The sequence below is a fragment of the Condylura cristata genome, unplaced genomic scaffold (genome assembly GCF_000260355.1).
Source record: "Condylura cristata isolate star-nosed mole 26May11 unplaced genomic scaffold, ConCri1.0 scaffold00038, whole genome shotgun sequence".
Taxonomy (NCBI): Eukaryota; Metazoa; Chordata; class Mammalia; order Eulipotyphla; family Talpidae; genus Condylura; species Condylura cristata.
The window spans coordinates 6,666,552-6,683,556 of record NW_004567139.1 but is presented as its reverse complement, the minus strand read 5'-3'; the positions used below and the strand labels follow the sequence as shown (position 1 = coordinate 6,683,556).

At 55.6% G+C, this 17,005-nt stretch overlaps 1 protein-coding gene and 1 long non-coding RNA gene across 5 annotated transcripts in view; one reads left to right on the top strand and one right to left on the bottom strand.

Moving 5' to 3' along the window:
• The window catches only part of LOC105854422, a 2,622-nt gene extending 2,468 nt beyond the window's left edge, over positions 1–154 (bottom strand). The window contains exon 1 of the long non-coding RNA XR_001146109.1: positions 39–154. This is a non-coding gene — a long non-coding RNA (uncharacterized LOC105854422). The remainder of the gene's footprint in view (positions 1–38) is intronic.
• Positions 1–17,005, top strand: part of SLC39A11 (solute carrier family 39, member 11) — a 212,718-nt gene that overhangs the window by 94,883 nt on the left and 100,830 nt on the right. The window lies entirely within an intron of this gene.

Below are 17,005 nucleotides of genomic sequence, written 5' to 3'. Positions count from 1 at the left end.
CCGCTGGTCTCCCGCCCCCGCACTGACAGGACGCTTACTTCCTCTGCCTTTTCCTTCTGTCGTGGCAGTTAAAAGCTGGGTCACACTTACTGCCCGCACGGGCCGTGACCCTCTCTGGACTCCTCGGGGGCAGCGCGTGATGAGCATTCGTCCCTCGGCGGCTGATGCGGGGAGCATCAAAAACACTTGCGGAGAGCATGAAGGAGTGATGTGTTGTCTGCAGAGGAAAGCTCTTTGGCTTCGGCTGACGTTAAGTGCTTTTGATAACCTCTTGGAAATAGGCTATCTATAGAAGAGTCGTAAAACTCGAAAACTGAGTCTTCATAAGTTCGTGCGCTGACGGCTGTTGATTTTAAGATTCTGAGTCACACACCCATGATGAAAAAAACCTTTAATAGGGCTCTGGGATTATGTGCACTTTATTAAGCCCTAATTCTTTCAAAATTGGCAATTTGTGGATGATCTATATTAGCAATTTTCATTTAACTACAGTATTTGGCTAAATAAAATACCCCTTCCCAGTCATCCTTCACACAGAGAGAATTTATTGAACTCTCTCCACTGGGTTTTGCTGAGGGTAATGTTCAAATGGATTTTTCTTTCCGTGAACTCTAAGCAAACCGTGGCAGGCAGCAGAGAGCGTCGGGATGCAAAGAGGAAACTCGACATGGAGCGTTGGTGGGGGCGACGGGCGGCTGGCAACTGAGCTGCTCCTCTCTCCTCGAGGGGCAGATGGAAGAGCTTCTCTTGGGAACCGTGTGGAGACGAGCTTGGCCCGTGTAGCTGCAGCACTGGTGGTGGGGGCTTTTCTCCTTGCCAGGCACCGCCGCCCCAGGACTGCGGCTCCAAGCTGCCCCCTCTCCATCCCGGCACCTCCCGGCCCTGCCTGCCGCCTGGCCCTGCCTTCACATCCCACCTCATCCCCACCGTGCTCCCAGCAACACCGACCGCAAAAGAACCCAAGGAGCTCCTGGCCAACCACGCAGACAGAGCTCTGGGCGTTCATGCAGTCGCTGCTGCGCGGGAAACGGTGACGGGCAGGATAAACACGGTCCCACCCTCACAGACACGCCGCCCCTCAGTCGTTCGGCTGCTTCCGTGGTCACGTGCGAACCCCGGCTTCCTTCAGCTGCCTTCCCCATCGGCCCCCGGCCGCCTCCCCAGCTCACTCTCTGCAGCGCCCGCCCCGAGCCGCTCTGCAGAGGCCCCCCCCATGCTCCCCGGCTCCCCACCGGAGCCACACCACCGGGCCATTTCAGACGTGGCACCCCGAGGACGCCTGCGGGCTGAGCCTTGGGCCCCTCCTGTTTCCCTTCTGCAGTTGGTTTTCGCCCGTCTGGCATCAGCTTGGGTTGCTGTGTGTCGCCCTGGGGGACTTCCCATGCCAGAAGCTCCCCGCTGGGCCCTTTGGTGCAGGATCTGTGTCGTGTCTGTCCATCACGTGCAATGGCACCCGTGGGGCAGCCGGCAGCAAAGAGCTGAGGAAAGCAGTGTTTGTGCCGGGGTGGTGAGCCCACCAGCAGCCTGGGACCCCACTTACCCACTTCGTGCCCTGAACTGACTAAACTGCGCCCCTCTTCTTCCTGCACCTGCTGAGAACAGTGGCCTCACAGGCTTTCTTACCAGAGTTTCCTATTGCGTGCGGTGGGTTTTGACAGCAAAATAGAGCTCTCCCACCACACCCACGTTATCCACCCCTTCCTCACGCCCTGGTTGCTGGCAGGTGTGAATTACAGGACAGGTGGGAACCCTGGGTAGGCAGAGCCGAGGCTCCTCCCACACCAGGGGCCTCCCGCCAGCCCCAGATTGGGCTCTTTCTCTTTGTCCTCTTTTTTTTCTTGGAGGGGGAGAGGTGGGTAAAGCATTATCGGTTTCTCAGAACTTTGCAACAGTGCTCATTTTGACAAAGGCACAAAAGCCCTCAATCTGATCGGCGCAGTGTTTGAAATCAAAGTCACAGCTATCAATTATGAAGGGCTCATTCCCTGGGGATTGATGGAGCGTAACTGCCTCTTGGAGAACTTAGCCTGGAAAACGCTCTGCTGGTAATGAGGGAGTGTCCACACCCCACCCGCCCCCCCAGCGTGGCTCCTGGGTCTGCAAGCTTGTTGTTTGGGGGGAAGGAGATTGGAGGGCTGTGAGCAAGAAGCCGCACCCTGTTCTTTCCAGCTCCCCAGTCTGGTCTATGGTCACGTCATCTCTGCTAAGGTCCACAGAAATTTATAGCCTCTTTTAAGCCTGGAGCCAAGAGATTCAATTTAGTCTACTGTTCACTTAGAAGAGATAGGGAAGGAGTCACCCCAAATCAATAGGCAAATCGACTCTTCAAGCTGGAAGGAACCATACAGTGTTATTCAACGATTTCTCTTCATCCTTCTTCGACTCCAGGAAGGCAGCTATCTCATTTTTTTTTTTTTCTCCTCCTAAGACTCTCAGGAGAAGGAGATTCTAGATTTTTCTTTGTCATCTGTTCTGTCCCCCAGTAACTTTTATAATTCGAAAAGAAAATTATGAATGTTTTTCCTTGCATTGCCATGGAAGCTCATTTAGTAGGAAGTCACCATTCTTCCCTCTGTGGCGTTTTCTCTCACCCAGCAGCGGTGCACTGCACCTGCTGTGTGCCTGGCCCAGGACAGCAGTGACCCCGTCTCGTGGGCCAGTCGGCAAGACAGATTTACAACATCAAAACCCTTAATAAAGATAAAAGTGTAAAATTGTAGTAAAATAATTACGACATGTTGGGGACATATATTATGTGTTTGAATATGTGTGTAAATTTTATGTTCAGTAAAGTCACGTAGAGATAAATTCAAACCGGGAAAAGGACAGAGAGCGGAGAGGAAAGTGCTTTGAGGGAAGATTCAAGAGCGATACTGAATGTGTACTTGACCCGGGAGCGAAGAGGATTGGCCAGGGTAGGCTTTTCCCGCAACAGGTGTCTCCTCTGCCGCTCCCACTCATGAGGCCCCTCCCTCCCCTGGGGAGCCCCTGCGGGGTGCCCTCTCCCTGCCCCCTCCCCACCTGCGAGCACTTAACCAGGGCTCTGCTGCCCCGCCAGCCTCTCCTGCCTTGGAGCCAGGCGGCAGGGCTCATGCCAGCTGGCTTCAGCCCAGTTACAACCCGGTGTGTCTGCGCTCAGCACTCCTTTCTGTCAGTGCAGGCCAGCTGCCGTGACAAGCGGTCCCCGGGTCCCCAGGTCCCCAGGAGAGGACTGTTTCTTGCCTCGGCCGTGGACCCCGCTGGGCAGCCTGGGGACGCTGTTCCCTGCACGCCCCTGGCGGTACTCGGCGCCCACACTGTTTCCTCTGGTGGCTCCCGGGTGGGGGCTTCCCCCCCCCCCGGACCCTCTGCAGACACAGGGATTGCACAGTGAGAGGGATTCTGTGAGAGGTGTTTTTAGGGTGCCGAGTCCACTGGCCAGAGCCGAGCCCCAGGTCGCCTGACTTCCTCCCTGAGTGCCCAAGAGGAGGAAGAGCTGGGCCTGGGTGGCCATGTAGCAGCCGCCTGTTCGCGCCGGTTCCCCGTGGGCAGGCCGCGGCGTGCAACTCCTTGTCCCTCCCTGTGGACGTCTGGCTTCTCACGGCGGGCGTGCGCCTCATAGCTTGCCCTCTGACCTGGGCCCCCGCCCACCCCTCTTCCTCCCGCGGCCTCTGGGGGCATTTCCCCCGCTACCGCTTCTTTGCCTGGTGTCTCCCTGCCCCTCCCCGCTCTCGTCCGCCTCCCTCACTTTCCACTCCCGTGGTCCTGAGCGCTGACCCGTCCAAGGCGCTGTCCTGCTCCCTGTGCGGACGCCTGAGAAAGCAGCCACGGGGTTGGCACCTTCCACGCCAGGCCTGCAGCCCCGCCAGGCCCTCCAGCCTGGTCAGCGCTCTCTGTGGGGTATTTGGTGATTGCCCAAGGCTCCCCAGACTCCTGAAGCCCCTTCTCAGTCCCCCTCCTGGTCTTAGCTAATGTCCTTCCAGTCGCACTGAGAAAATACAGGCTATAAGGCCCTTGGGATGGCCAAGTGGTCTAAGCGTTGATGTGAGAAGATGCAGGCCGGGGCCTCCCTGCTGGCGCGGCGGGTTAAAGCGCAGCACTGTGAAGCTGGGCACAGCCACCTCGAGGTCGCTCCCCGGCCAGGGCGGGACCCACAGGGCACCGCAGACCCCTCCTGTCTCCCCGCTGCTCCCTCAGCACTGTGTGTGGGTGGATCCGCCCACTCTGCTCCCCACTCTGTCTCTGGGGAATTCTCTCCTTCCGCCCTCGCACCACTGGCCTGTACCCCAGTACATTTTTTTTAAAGATTTATTTATTTATTCATACAGAACTGGGGTACAGGCCAGAGATGTGGAGGGTGAGAGGATTCACCAGGGACAAAGTGGGGAGCAGAACAGGCAGATCAAGAAGTCCACTGCGGAGGGGAGCAGCGGGCGGGTCAGGAGAGGTCTGCCGCGCCATGTGGTCACCTCCGGGAGAGGCGGGAATCGAACTCATGCGGAAGTGGCTTTAGCTTCTCAGTGCTGTGCTTTGACCCGCTGCGCCACCAGGGAGGGCCCCCAGTAAATATTAAAAAAAAAAAAAAAAAAATGAAAGTACAGACCATGAGGCTCAGACACCCTCAACTTGCGGTCCCCTGGCTCCAGATGTCCTGCTTCTCGGCCATTTATGGCCACCGCCCCGTCCCCGGCCGCCGCCCTCCCCCTCGGCCCGCTCTGCGCCCCTCCTCCGTCCACCTTCCTGTGGCGCTCACAAGAGTCTCTTGTGTGCCCTCTGAGCTGCCACCCCGTCCTTCTCTCACCTTTCCAAAAACCTGAAATAGAGCTTCACATTGGCTGTTCTCATTTCCTCACTTGCCCACACCTCCGGTCGTCAGCCCCAGTGCAGGCTGCTGTCCTCGGCCACCCTTCTCCCCGCTCACATTCCTCCTTCCTTCCTGCCCGGCTCGTGCCCCCTCCGGGCTTCTCTCTGCCTAGCCATTCAGTCCACCCCCCTGACTTTGGCCAGCAGCCTTTCCCCTGTTGGTCACGTTCTTCCCCGGGGCTCCCCCCAGCTCTGCCAGGCTCTGGGCTGGGCCCCGTCAGTCCTCCAGCCAGGGCTGCTCCCATGGTGTCTGACTCCGGCCTCCCTCCCCTGCGTGGATGTTTTCACTTGATTTGCCAACAGTCATTTTGATTCAGGGGCCCCAAAGTCGGACGGCTGATCTCCCTTTCAGCAGAGCCTTTTCTCTCAGGGAGATTGTAATGGATAAAAGTAAAAATGAGATGAAAGACAGTTAGGTGCCGCCGGCAACTGTTGGATGACTCAGAAAGCCTCTGTGATGACTCAACACCGGTGTCAAAGAAACGGACGTGCACTAAAGCTGCTTGCTGAGATGTGAGGGTGCACGCAAGCAGCGCTGCTTCATGAACATAGTGTTTCAAATATTATTTTAGGTGTGCGTCGATAATGAAACGAATGAACGAAACAGTGCAGTGCGACATCTGACGAACCCACCCCCATCCATATCTTCAAAAGTTTCTGTTGGCAAGTTGGCCAAGCCCTTCATATTTTTTACAGGAAAAGAAAGATTTGTCCGGTTCTTGCTGGTGTGCATTTGGGCCACATAAGAGGTGCAGGGGCGCTGAGAGGATTCACAAGAGACAGAGCGGGGAGCAGGACAGGCTGACTGGCCAGGTCCACTGCTGAGGGGAGCAGCAGGCAGGTCAGGAGAGGTCTGCCGCACCCTGTGGTCACCTCCGGGTGGGGATCGAACTCATGCAGAGGTGGCTTTAGCTGCTTAGTGCTGTGCTTTAACCCGCTGCGCCACCGGGGAGGGCCCGAAGAAGTTGGAGTTTTTTAGCCTCTCGGGCCTCCTCTGCCTGTGTCTGACTTTGGAGCACTGTGCCTGGACCTGGCTACCCCCAACACTTTCTCTGAGTGGAAAAGCTTAGAGCTGATGACGTAAGCCATGTTATTTAACTTGGAAGCCTCACTTCCTTCTACTTTTTCCAAGGTGGGGCAGGAGCAATTAAGGGAAAGTTTCCTTCCTAAACTCAACATGTGAAACGATTAAGAGATGGGGGGAAGTTTTTTTTTTTTTAATTTTCACAAGCACATGGGTGTTTAGGGTTTTGGTCTGTAATTAGTTAGGGCTGAGAGAACAAGGAGAAGCAGAGGTCTGCTGAGGAGAGCTGACCTTTTAATCCAACGATCCCCCCACTTGCCACCTTTCCCGGAGTCCAGGCGAGCGTGCGTTCAAATAGCCACGATTTGTAAATTGTTCCTGACATGTTTTCTGCTCTTTCAATTCCCGGAGTGCCTGCGGCATAATTAGAGAGAAGCAATCTTTCACTTCAGTAACAGGAAAAAGGACATGGTTTCAGCATGCAAATAAGATGTTACCTAAGCCGAAAGTTACACTGCCGGCAGCTGCTTTGTCGGAGGTGGGAAGGGAGCCATCGAGGCAACGGAAGCTGTCCCTGCCTCTGCCCGCCAACAGCTTTGTGTCGCCCAGAGCCGCCCCCTGAGAACGCAGCACGGGACCCCCAGGCGGATGAGAGGGTGGGGTGCACAGCCCTTGCCGGGGACGCACCCTCTGCGTGCTTCCTTGGTGGGTTCGAGGCTGTGGCTGTGAGGACCGCTCTGAGGTGCTTCTCTGCTCTGTTGTGCAACCCCCTTCTGGTGGCGGGAAAGAGCGAGGGGACCATGGCAGGGATCCAGCTCTTCAGTCGCTGAGTCGGCCAGTGCCTTTACGCACTCACTCATCGAGTGTCTATTTGGTGTCACGTTAAATCCAAGGCTACAGCAGCATGCTAAAAGCGCCCCTCCTCATCAGACTAACTTCCAGTGGGTTCAGAGGGGGTGGAACATGGACAATAGACAAAGACGCACTGGTTCTGTAAGGAAAATCATGTGAAGTGTGATGGGCTGCTGTTGTACTTAAGTCAGTAAGGGGAGGCTTCTTTGAGAAAGCTTAAAAAGAGGAGAGGGGAACCATTAGTGTGTCTGTGGAGAGGGTGTTCTGGTCAGCAAGAGCACCTCGGTCAGAGGGAGCACCCTGATGGAGGGAATATCCCTGATGGAGGGAATATCCCTGATGGAGGGACCACCCCTGATGGAGGGAGCACCCAGGTCAGGGGGAGCATCCATGGAGGGAGCATCCAGTCACGGGGAGCATCCTGGTCAGCAGGGACATCCTGGGGGAGGTGAAAAGGTGGGTGGATGGGCCAGTGGGATCAAAGGCGCAGGATTCAGGAGCAAAGAGCTCCACCTGGGTGCCTGGCTGGAGATTCTGGGGGAGGCTCCTTTATTAGTAACGCTGTTAGGGTGATTTGGCCAAAATCGTTCGGACAGATTCACTGAAGGGCTGGCACAATAAGGGGCAGAAACCAAAGCGCTGGGTGGTTTGTCTGCCGGGTGGCGACATCACTAGTTCTGGTGCTTGCACCCTCCAGGAGTGGGCGAAGGGTCTCGGGGAGCCTCAGGTGATGGGGAGAGACGACCTCTCAGCTGGCAGCATCAGAGGGGGGGAAGGAGGATGGGCGGGACTCAGCCGGCTTTGGAATGGAGTCAGAGGGGCACGGCCCCGACTGCTGGGGATGAGCGCTGCAAGGTTCGTTGCAGGCTCCCTGTCAGGTCTCTCCACCTGAGAATAGCTGAGGAAGCAGAAGCTACCGCCAGGTGGCTGAAGATGCGGGGGTGGGGCGGACCTGATTTGGGAAATCTGGCCCACAGGAAAGCCCTTCTGGCCTAATAACCTACCAGTATCACCAGGCGCCCTGGAGTCGCCACGTCTCGATGGTGCTCTGGAAACATCTCGTGTCTTTGTCTGAAGGGGCTGCTGGGGTGATGGCGCGTCTGAAGGACGTGTCATGTCTCCCCAACAGCAAGAAAGCTCTTTGGAACAATGACTGTTTTGTCACCTGCTCCGTGACGAGTCCTGCTCACTGCACATTTTCCTTTCTCCAGATGAGTTTTAGCGTCTCGGTCCAGTCTTTAGGTGGGATTGTTACCTGGCCTGGAGTTCAGTGACAGCTCGCAGTCTGAGCAGAGCCCGCAGCTTTGCGGGGCGTGACAGCCCCACTCAGGAGCACAGGGGGCCTCCTCATCTGTTTCCTATGTTTCGGTTTGTGTCTTGTTTTCCTTTCTCTGAAAATGTTCCAGACAGACCCCAGAACTCGCCTAGTTATATATCGAAACAGCAGCAGTCTGCTCGTTAAAATGCCAGATCTGATCATTCAGACAGACCTGGCCGGCCCAAAGCAAGATGCGGCTTTGAATGAGGGTCCATCCCTTCCCGGGAACACTGATGGCGCCGAGGGCCCGTCATGCACTCCCGGGGGGCCGTGCTGGCTGAGGCTTGCTTCCCCGGGCTACGTGGAAGCCCTCCAGTTTCAGACTGAAGACTGCCGCAGCCTTGCCCTACAGTCGAGAAGAACAGGGCGGGTGACGATGATGCCCCGAGGGTTCATAGCCCGACTGCAGGGACAGTCCTGTGCCAGCCGTGCAGATGGCTGGGCAGCAGCCAGACGCCCAGCCGGCGGCACGGGGCGGTCAGGGACGCGCTGCTTCCTGCAGCTCGGGGGGCCGCCGGTCGGGCCAGGGCACCGTGAGCAGAGTCGGCCTGAAGGCCCCTCACTGCCGTGTCCAGGGGAGGTCACCCGCCTTGCCTGCCACCTTCCGAGCCTGGCCTTTCCCGCCCCCAGAGGGAGGAGGGCAGCCACCTCGGCTGCCTTCCACTGGACCAGGTTGTTCTGACGAGGGCAGCGCACACTTGGGGGCCTGTTCCCTGCTCCCCTGACAGCCTGCTGGTGACGGCCACTGCGCAGTGAGGCCGCAGGCGTCGCCGCCTCACCTGGCCACCACCAGGAGAGCAGAGTCCGCTCTGGGACTTGTGGCCGTGACTTGTTTCCCGCTTCCCCGCCATGAAAGGCCAGACGCCGTGTGTCCGGTGCGGAGCGGCCTGCGGGACGAGCACCCCGGCCTGGCCAGGCCACCTGGGCGATTTTCTCTGTGGCTTTCAGCCCAGCTCTGGCCACAGCCCTCTCTGGCTTTACAGAGGACGGAAAGGGAAGGCGTCTGAGGACACGGCCGGCACAGACCGGGCGGCCCCAGGCCCAGGCTCCCGCCGGGCGCTCACTGTGCGTGTGCTAGAGGCGCAGGCCGGCTGTGGCCCCCTCGGCCATTCGGCTGCAAAACCTTGCCTGCCCCCCTGCAGATGCTACCCAGATGGAGACCACCCAGATGCTACGGGGATGCCCCAAGGGGAGAAATCAAATACTTCCACGGTCAGCCTTGATGTGAACAGGGAAGAAGGGTGGGAGGGAGGAAAGGAAGAAGGAGAACGGCGGCTCGCTCAGTCCCGCTGAAGTCAGGCGCTGCTCCTGGCCGGCGAGGCCCGCTCCACGCGCCGCCCCGACCACCGGTTACGCCATTCGGTTAAGTGGCTTGAACGAGTGAGGGGCAGAGCGGGCCAGCTTCTCCCTCCAGGTCAAGGAACATCGTGCGGGCCGTCTCGTGAGCAGCACGCTCATGCGTCCTGGGAGCCCGAAGGGACCGTGTCACCCCCTTCTCGGCTCTCTGAGTGTCCCCGCCCCCCAGCTCGTGGGCTGTGGGTCTGGGCGGCGCGTTTCCTGAAGGAGGCCGCTGCGTTGATGGTGTCCTTAGATGTCGTCCTCTGAGTGCTCGTATCATTCACTCTCTGTCGTATTCACAGTACAACCACCTCCGGCAGATGTCGCGGGGTGCAGGGGCTTAGCAGCCCATAAATCCGAGCCGGTCGCTGCTCTCTGAAAGTAGACACTGGGGAGGAAACCGGCAAGACGCGTGGCCGCAGCAGAGAGGCAGCGTGGGGGCAGAGTGCACGCGTTTCCACATCTCCCGGCGCAGGTTTTATGAAATCGGGACCTCTCTGGTTCTAGAGACAATTTGGCAGCATTCCCGTCTCCCTCGCCACTCAGCAGTTTCTAAATCAACCCCAGATTTTGCCGTATTTGCCAAAGTGAGCCAGTTCCGTGAAACGCTGATTACAGAGTGGAAGGGGAAAGGATGCTGTGGTAGAGGGTGTCTGGAAATGACATGTTTAATGTTCTCTTCTGGCACAGTCATAATGCCTGACGAGCATCCAGAGGCCCTGGAAATGCAACCAACAAGAAAATGAATGTTTTTTTTAGCTCAGAATTTTTCAAAAATTGTGATAGCTTAATCAAGGTGCACTTGACACACCATAAAAGGTGCACATTTATAGGGTACGATGTCACACAATTTGATATTTGTGCACCACTATGAAAGCACAGCCACAGCAGCATAGCTCAACCTGACTGCAGAGTTGTATTTTATCATGCGTGTGTGTGTGTGTGTGTGTGTACCTGTATGTGTGTGTGCGCCTGTGTAACATTTGTCCACCTCTCACTTAGATTGTTTAGATTCTTTCCAGTTAGGGGCTATTACTGGAAGGGTGCATTTTGCATATGAGTCTTTGTAGGGGTGTATGCTTTCATTTCTTTTGGGGTAGCCATGTACGAGTGCAGTGACTCAGGTGTATGGAAGGTGTATGTTTAAGTTTTTAGAAACTGCCAAAGTGGCTCTACCCTTTAAGACTGCAGTCAGCAGGGCTCAGATCCTCGGCGCTCTCACCAACACTTAGTATTGTCAGCTTTTGTCCTTTTAGCTCAATCGGTATATGATAATTCCTGTGGTTTTAATTTGCTTTCTCAGAGACTGCTGGTACTGAGCAGTTCTTTTTTTTTTTTTTTTTTTTAAGATTTATTTATGCAGACAGAACTGGGGTACGGGCCAGAGGTGCAGGGGGCGGTGAGAGGCTTCACCAGAGACAGTGGGGAGCAGAACAGGTGATTGATGAAGTACACTGCTGAGGGGAGCAGCGGGCGGGTCAGGAGAGGTCTGCCGCGCCCTGTGGGTCAGCTCGGGGCGGGGATCGAACTGGCACTGAAGTGGCTGCGTCTCACAGTACTGCTCTTTAACTGCTGCGCCCCCAGGGAGGGCCCCGGGCATCTTTTAACGTGCTTCTATGCCACCTACATATCTTCAGTGAAAGGTCTGTTGAAAACCTGAAAGGTCTGTTGAAAACTTTTGCCCACTTTTTAAACTGGTTAATTTTCTGGCAATTGAGTTTTGAGAGTTTTTTTTTTTCTTTGCATATTCTAGGTATGTCTTTTTATCAGGAGTATGATTGGCAAATACTCCATTTCATTTTTTCATTGTGTTGACTATCTTTTGAAGAGCAAAGACCTGAATTTTTTCCAGTCAATTATTTCTATAATAAGCATACTTTTCTGTAAGATCTAAACTATCTCTGCCTACCCTCAGGTAACGAAGACTTCCTCTCACGTTCTCTTGTAGAAGTTTTATAGTTTTAGGTTTTCCTTGTGTGTTGTGATGCACAGCAGTTTGTAGATGAGGCAAATCCATCTTACCCAATTCAAAATGGAGGTGACCTGTAGGAGCTGGATAAAGAGGTGGGCTGTGCAAATCCTTCATTCCCTCATCATCAGCCTGCCTTCCTTCTTCTCCCAATTATTGGGTAATTTTGAATGTGACAGAGGATGATGATGTTCGAGCGAACAAATAGGAATAAAACATTCTAGGTTCACGTTTGACCCCTACAGAAGCAGGTACGAACACAGCCAGGAGAAAAGGAGGCGTGAGTGAGGTCAGAGACCCTGACTCCCGTAATCACTAACAGGTGAATCCACGTGCGCTGGGCGTCAGAGCTGCAGACAGATCAGGGCTGCACATGTGTGCGTGCAGGCTTGAGGCACACGTGCTCTCTGGCAGGAGCTGAGGAAAGGAAGGATGGGCAGATTGCGGAGCAGCTGGCATCTCTGGACTTGAATAGCTTTTCCCTAAAACCGCCCCCCTTTGCAAGTTTCCTGGTGTGTGCTGGAGAGCCTCAGTGGGCCCCATGGCCCCTCTGCCCTGCCGGGAAGTCCGCAGAGAGCGGCAGCTGTCCCCGCAAACGTGCCTATTATCCTGGCTGTCACGAAAGCTGCATCTTTCTCCTCTGGCAGCTCTGGGGGACATGAAAAATGCGCCAGTCTGCCTGAGTGTAATTAAACCTTTGGCTGGAGGTTTACCCTGCAGCTTGGCTGGCAAGTTCAATAATGATGAATTGAGCGGAATGTTGAAAGCATCAGTGTGAACGGGCTTTGCAATAACGTACACGGTGCACGTAGTTACGTTCCTTGTGACCCCCGCCGGCCCTCCCGTGTCGCGCCAGCCTCCGGCCTCATGGCACCATGCCGACCTCCCCAAAAGAGCCCTGACTCCCGGCCGCCGTTCGCTCCCCTCTGCATAGATTTGCTGTGTGTCCTTTGGCTTCCACCCTTGACACGTTTTAACCCACGTGCATGTTCTGATCATGAAGCTCCCTCCCTCCCTGCTGCCTGTTTGAGGTGCAGCCCCTCTAACAGCCTTGGGCTGTCCCTGGGGCTTGACCTGATGACAGCCCAGTGGGGCAAGAATTAGAAGTGCCTGGGTCCTAGCTGACTGTCCGCCCCCTTGCGTCATCTCCATCTCCGTCTGTGGGAGGGAGAGGGGCCCTGGCCAGGTGTTGAGCAGCACCCCATGCCTCCAGCCTCCCTCCAGAGCACGTCTGCTCACTGGCTCACGCCTCACTCCTTCCGTTGGGTTGCCTTTTGTGGCTCCTTTGGAAGTGAGATTTTGAATGTGACAGGAGATGGGCCCCTAACTTTTCTTTCTGACAGCATCTGGCTGCTGTGCAAAGCAGGAGAGATTTCTAGACCCTTGAGTTAGCAGGCAGCGGCATTTTGCCCTTGCTCCTGACAGTCTGGCAGGTGGACGGGTCTGCTCCCCAGGTGCCTCCTCTGGGCATCCAGCTTGCTGGGGAGGGAGCTTTCCCGCCTTGCAGCCCCACTTAGGAGCTAAACTGCTGGGGTCTGGGGAGGGAGCGAGGAGAGACAGACCTGCATCCTCTGGGAAGTGCAGAGTGCGTTCTGGATTTTTCTCTTGTCTTACGCACCTGTCCCAGAGGCCTCTTCTTCCCGGGCAAGCATTTAAGTGGCATTTCCAACCTGCTGCTCTCCGGTCCCACCCTCAGCTGCCAAGACTGCATGTATTACAGCTGTAGTTTTGTCTCAATCAAGACAGGAGCTTGTGGTGGAAAGGGAGGGAGGCCCACTTCCACCCAGTCAGAGGTGCTGGGACCAGCCTTGGGGGCACTGGAATTAGGATCCTCAAAGCTGACGTGAGTGAATAAACATTCACTCAGCTCTGCTTGGCCCCGAGGTGTCTCACTTCTGTGTTGTTAACCCTGCAGACCGGAGTTCTCAGCTACGCCCAGCCCAGCCCAGCTTGCGAGGAGGCTCCCAGGCTTTGTTCCTGAGAACAGTCAAGTGTGAGCTTCTGGCAGCACCGCCAGGCCCAGCTCGCCACCCCTGGGGAACAGGGGAGCAGATGCATCCCGTACCCCCTTGAGCATGGTGGTGGCATGCAGGTGGACAACCCCAGGTGGGACTTAAATTTGGGGTGTGCTTCTTAGCTCCAGCTCTCCTTACCTCCGGGACTCTGCAGGGAGGATCGTGGGCCTCCCCCACCACCTCCCCAACTGCACCAGGACAGGAGCTAAACCACCACCCTGGAAGGGCCTGGCGCCCGCCTGCAGCACCTGCAGATCTCCGAGCGAGCGAGGTGCCCTCTCTCCAGCCAGGAGAGGCCGCTAGGGTATTAGGCGCATTAGCAGACAGACTTTCCAGTTAAAAGATAAGTGAGAAGCGAATGATGCTTCAGGCCTGTCAATAGCTGCGTTATCTTTGGAACCACTTGACAGCCAGCCAGAAAGCTGGCCAGCAGCGGCGCATGGCCAGGCAAGGAGGGAGAGGGCTCTGAGGGCCGCCTCGTGGCTGCCTCCCTCCCTGGGCTCTGAGCCAAGGTGGGAAATGGATGAGCGGTGATTTGGGGGTCTACCCGTAATGCTTTGCAGAGGAACAATTGCCTCCGGGCACAGCACCCTCTTCAGCTGGAGAGCCAGGAATGACCCCCGGCGTCGGGCTGCCAGGCCCCCAGAGACCCTCGCGGTGGACAGTGGAGTTTGGATAGGACTGTTTCTCCGTTTGAACTATGATCGCGGTGCCCAGACGCAGCACGTTGCGAGATAGCTCAGGGCTCTGCTGGCTGGGGGGGTGAGGGCGTTTCTCAGGCTCTGCCTGGGTCGGGGTGGCAACCAGGGAGCTCCAGAATGCACCTGCGTTCCAGGGGCAGGTGCTCAGTGGGGTCTGCCGACTCCCGGCCTCAGAGTACCATCCCCGTAGGCAACGGTTGCAGGTAGGACTCCTCCCCTCGCACTGGGATTGGGGTGGTTAATGTGCAGATGCAGGAGAAGCTACGGCGTCCACTCAGCAAACAACTGCAAAATGGAGTGCAGTATTATTTCTTTGGGGCAAAAAGGAAATGTTGGAAAGGCTGTAGTGCAGGCATCAGGCAATTCTTTCCTGCAGAATACATTGGACTCCATCGTCGCTGGCTGCCTTGGGAAGAGAAACCTGGACTCGAGGTGGGGGCCGGGGAGGGAGGGGACCCCACGTTTCCATGCCAATCCTTGGGTTCCGTTGTGGTTATGACCACGTAGCTGTGTCGCTTTTATGCTTTCAAATGTCGGCAGGGGTTATCTGGGCAGAGGGATTACATACCATTTTCCTTTCCTCCTTATGCTCTTTTTGTATTAAGAAAATCAATTAAAAAAAAATCCGCAACTCTTGCAGTGCAGATTCCCCAGGGAGGGACCCCAGGGCGCCTCACTTAACAGGCTTGGGCATCTTTGAGAACGTGGGCCATGGAGGCCAGGCCACGTGGTCCTGTTAATCGTTGGAGAAGATGCTGAGAAACTGCGGCCCGCAGGCCGCCCCTCAAGTCCATTCCTGCCCTAAAGCAGGACAAATGAACCGGGCCCTGGGAAAGGGGTCTCCCTCTGCGGTTCCGGTTCGGTTTGGGTGCCTGGGTTCCAGCAGGGGCTCCCCAGCGAGGTGGCATAGTGGGCGGCGACCTTACATGGGGTCTCTTCTCCCCAGTCTAGTCCCCACCCGGGCACCCCCACAGTTTGCCTCCCCGAAAGGCCTGAATCCCTTTTCTTCCTGATGTCATTTCCTTGCAAATTTGTTGTTGTTGAGAAGCTACTTAAGCCTGAGCTCTAACCTCTGAATCACTCCTCATCAGCCTCTCCCACGAGTCCCAGGCATGTTAATAAGCTGTTTCTTTATCTTGTTAATCTTTCTTTTGTTAGTTTAATTTCCAGAGCCTCAGCTGCAGAACTTCGGGAGAGAGGAAAGGCTGGTTGGCTTTCCCTGCCCCCAAGAGCCTGGCTCTTCATCTCACAGGCTTCCCAGGGAACCTCCTGGCAAAGCCGGCATCTGCCTCTGGTGCTCTGCTTGCTTGTGGCCACCACTGCAGGCGTGGGGTGCCTGGGCGGCCTCTCCACCTGCTCGCACCTGAGCCGTGTCCCCCAGGCAGCCTTCTTCAGGAGCCAGCTAGAAAAGCTCACATTTTAGGAATGGGGAGCAGATCAGCAGATTGACAAAAGCACACTGCTGAGGGGAGCAGGGGGGAGACAGGAGAGGTCTGCTGCGCCCTGTGGGTCACTCCCTGGCCGGGGATCGAACTCGCGCTGCGGCGGCTGCGGAAGCTTCACAGCGCTGCCTTAACCCCTTGCGCCACCTGGGAGGGCCCCTGCTATAGTTTTGATAGTCATGGTTGGTTGGTTCCTCTTCAGCCATTGTTGTTTGCACCTGTGTTCTTAAATGAGCATGTGCTCACATGTCTGTTTCTTGTGCTGCATTTCTCTGGTTTGACTGTTAAAGTCATGCCCTCCCGGCCCAGAGCTTTGAGGGTTTTCGATCTCCCCTCCCAGGCTGGGACAGAGCACGCACATGGGTTGGATATGAGGTGGAGCTTCTCACCAGGTGAAGGGGATCCGGCTGTGCCTCCCCAAAACGACCATGTGGGAAGGACTACTTGGGGTTCATCGGATTGAGAAACAGACCCACGAGGAAGCTTCTGCCCTCCCCTCCGCCTGGGGGTGGCCCCTCCTTGCCAAGATTTAAGGGCTCGCGGTGTATTTTGGTGAACAGCCCCCCTGTGCCCAGGTTCCCTCCCGGTTTGTGGTTGATCTTCTTGCTCCTGACATTATCTTGTATCAAAGTTTTTTTTGTTTTTTAAGGATTATTTATTTATGCACACAAGAACTAGGGTAAGGCCAGAGGTGTGGGGTGGTGAGAGGAGTCACCAGAGACAGAGTGGGGAGCAGAACAGGCGGATGGTCTGAAACACTGGAGACAGGGTGGGTCTGCTGCGCCCTGTGGGTCCCTCCCTGGCCAGGATCAAGCTCAGCTGCAGTGGCTACGGACAGCTTCACAGTGCTGCGCGTTAACCCGTTGGGCCACCAGGGAGGGCCCGACAGTTTCTGATTTCAGCGAGGCCCAACTTACCAGTTATTGTTATCGAATGTTTTTCGTGACAGTTGCTTCTGTCGTCCAGGAGTCTGCTCGTCTGTCTGCGCCGTGGCTTCCTGCGTCCACACCTGCCGGCCGCTCTTTCACTCTCCCTTTCCTGTGTCTCCCTTTAGATCTGTGCGGGTCTCTTAATCGTATCTAAAAATATCTTCATCTTGCTCTGACTCTTGAAAGAAAAATTGAGTTGCATTTAAATTTCTAGGTTGATAGGAATGTTTATTCCCTCAGCCACTTCAGTGATATTATCCCATTTAGACTGCTCCCACCTGCCTCAAGAATCGTGTTACATCTCACGTGTTCTCTGTGACCAGTATAAAAATGTAAGTGGCAGCAGCCTGCTTTCAATCCATTCCTTCTCTTGGGGTGCTGATGTATGTGTACACACACACACATACACACACACATGTATATATATTTTTTCATTTGCCTGTGATGTTTTTTATTTTCAGTATGGTGTGTGTGTGTGTGTATGAGGTTAAGACCCGGAATATATTTTAAAACTGAATAGTCATTTTGAATTATTACTATTATTGGAAAGCTTTATTTTATTTTATTTATTTTTT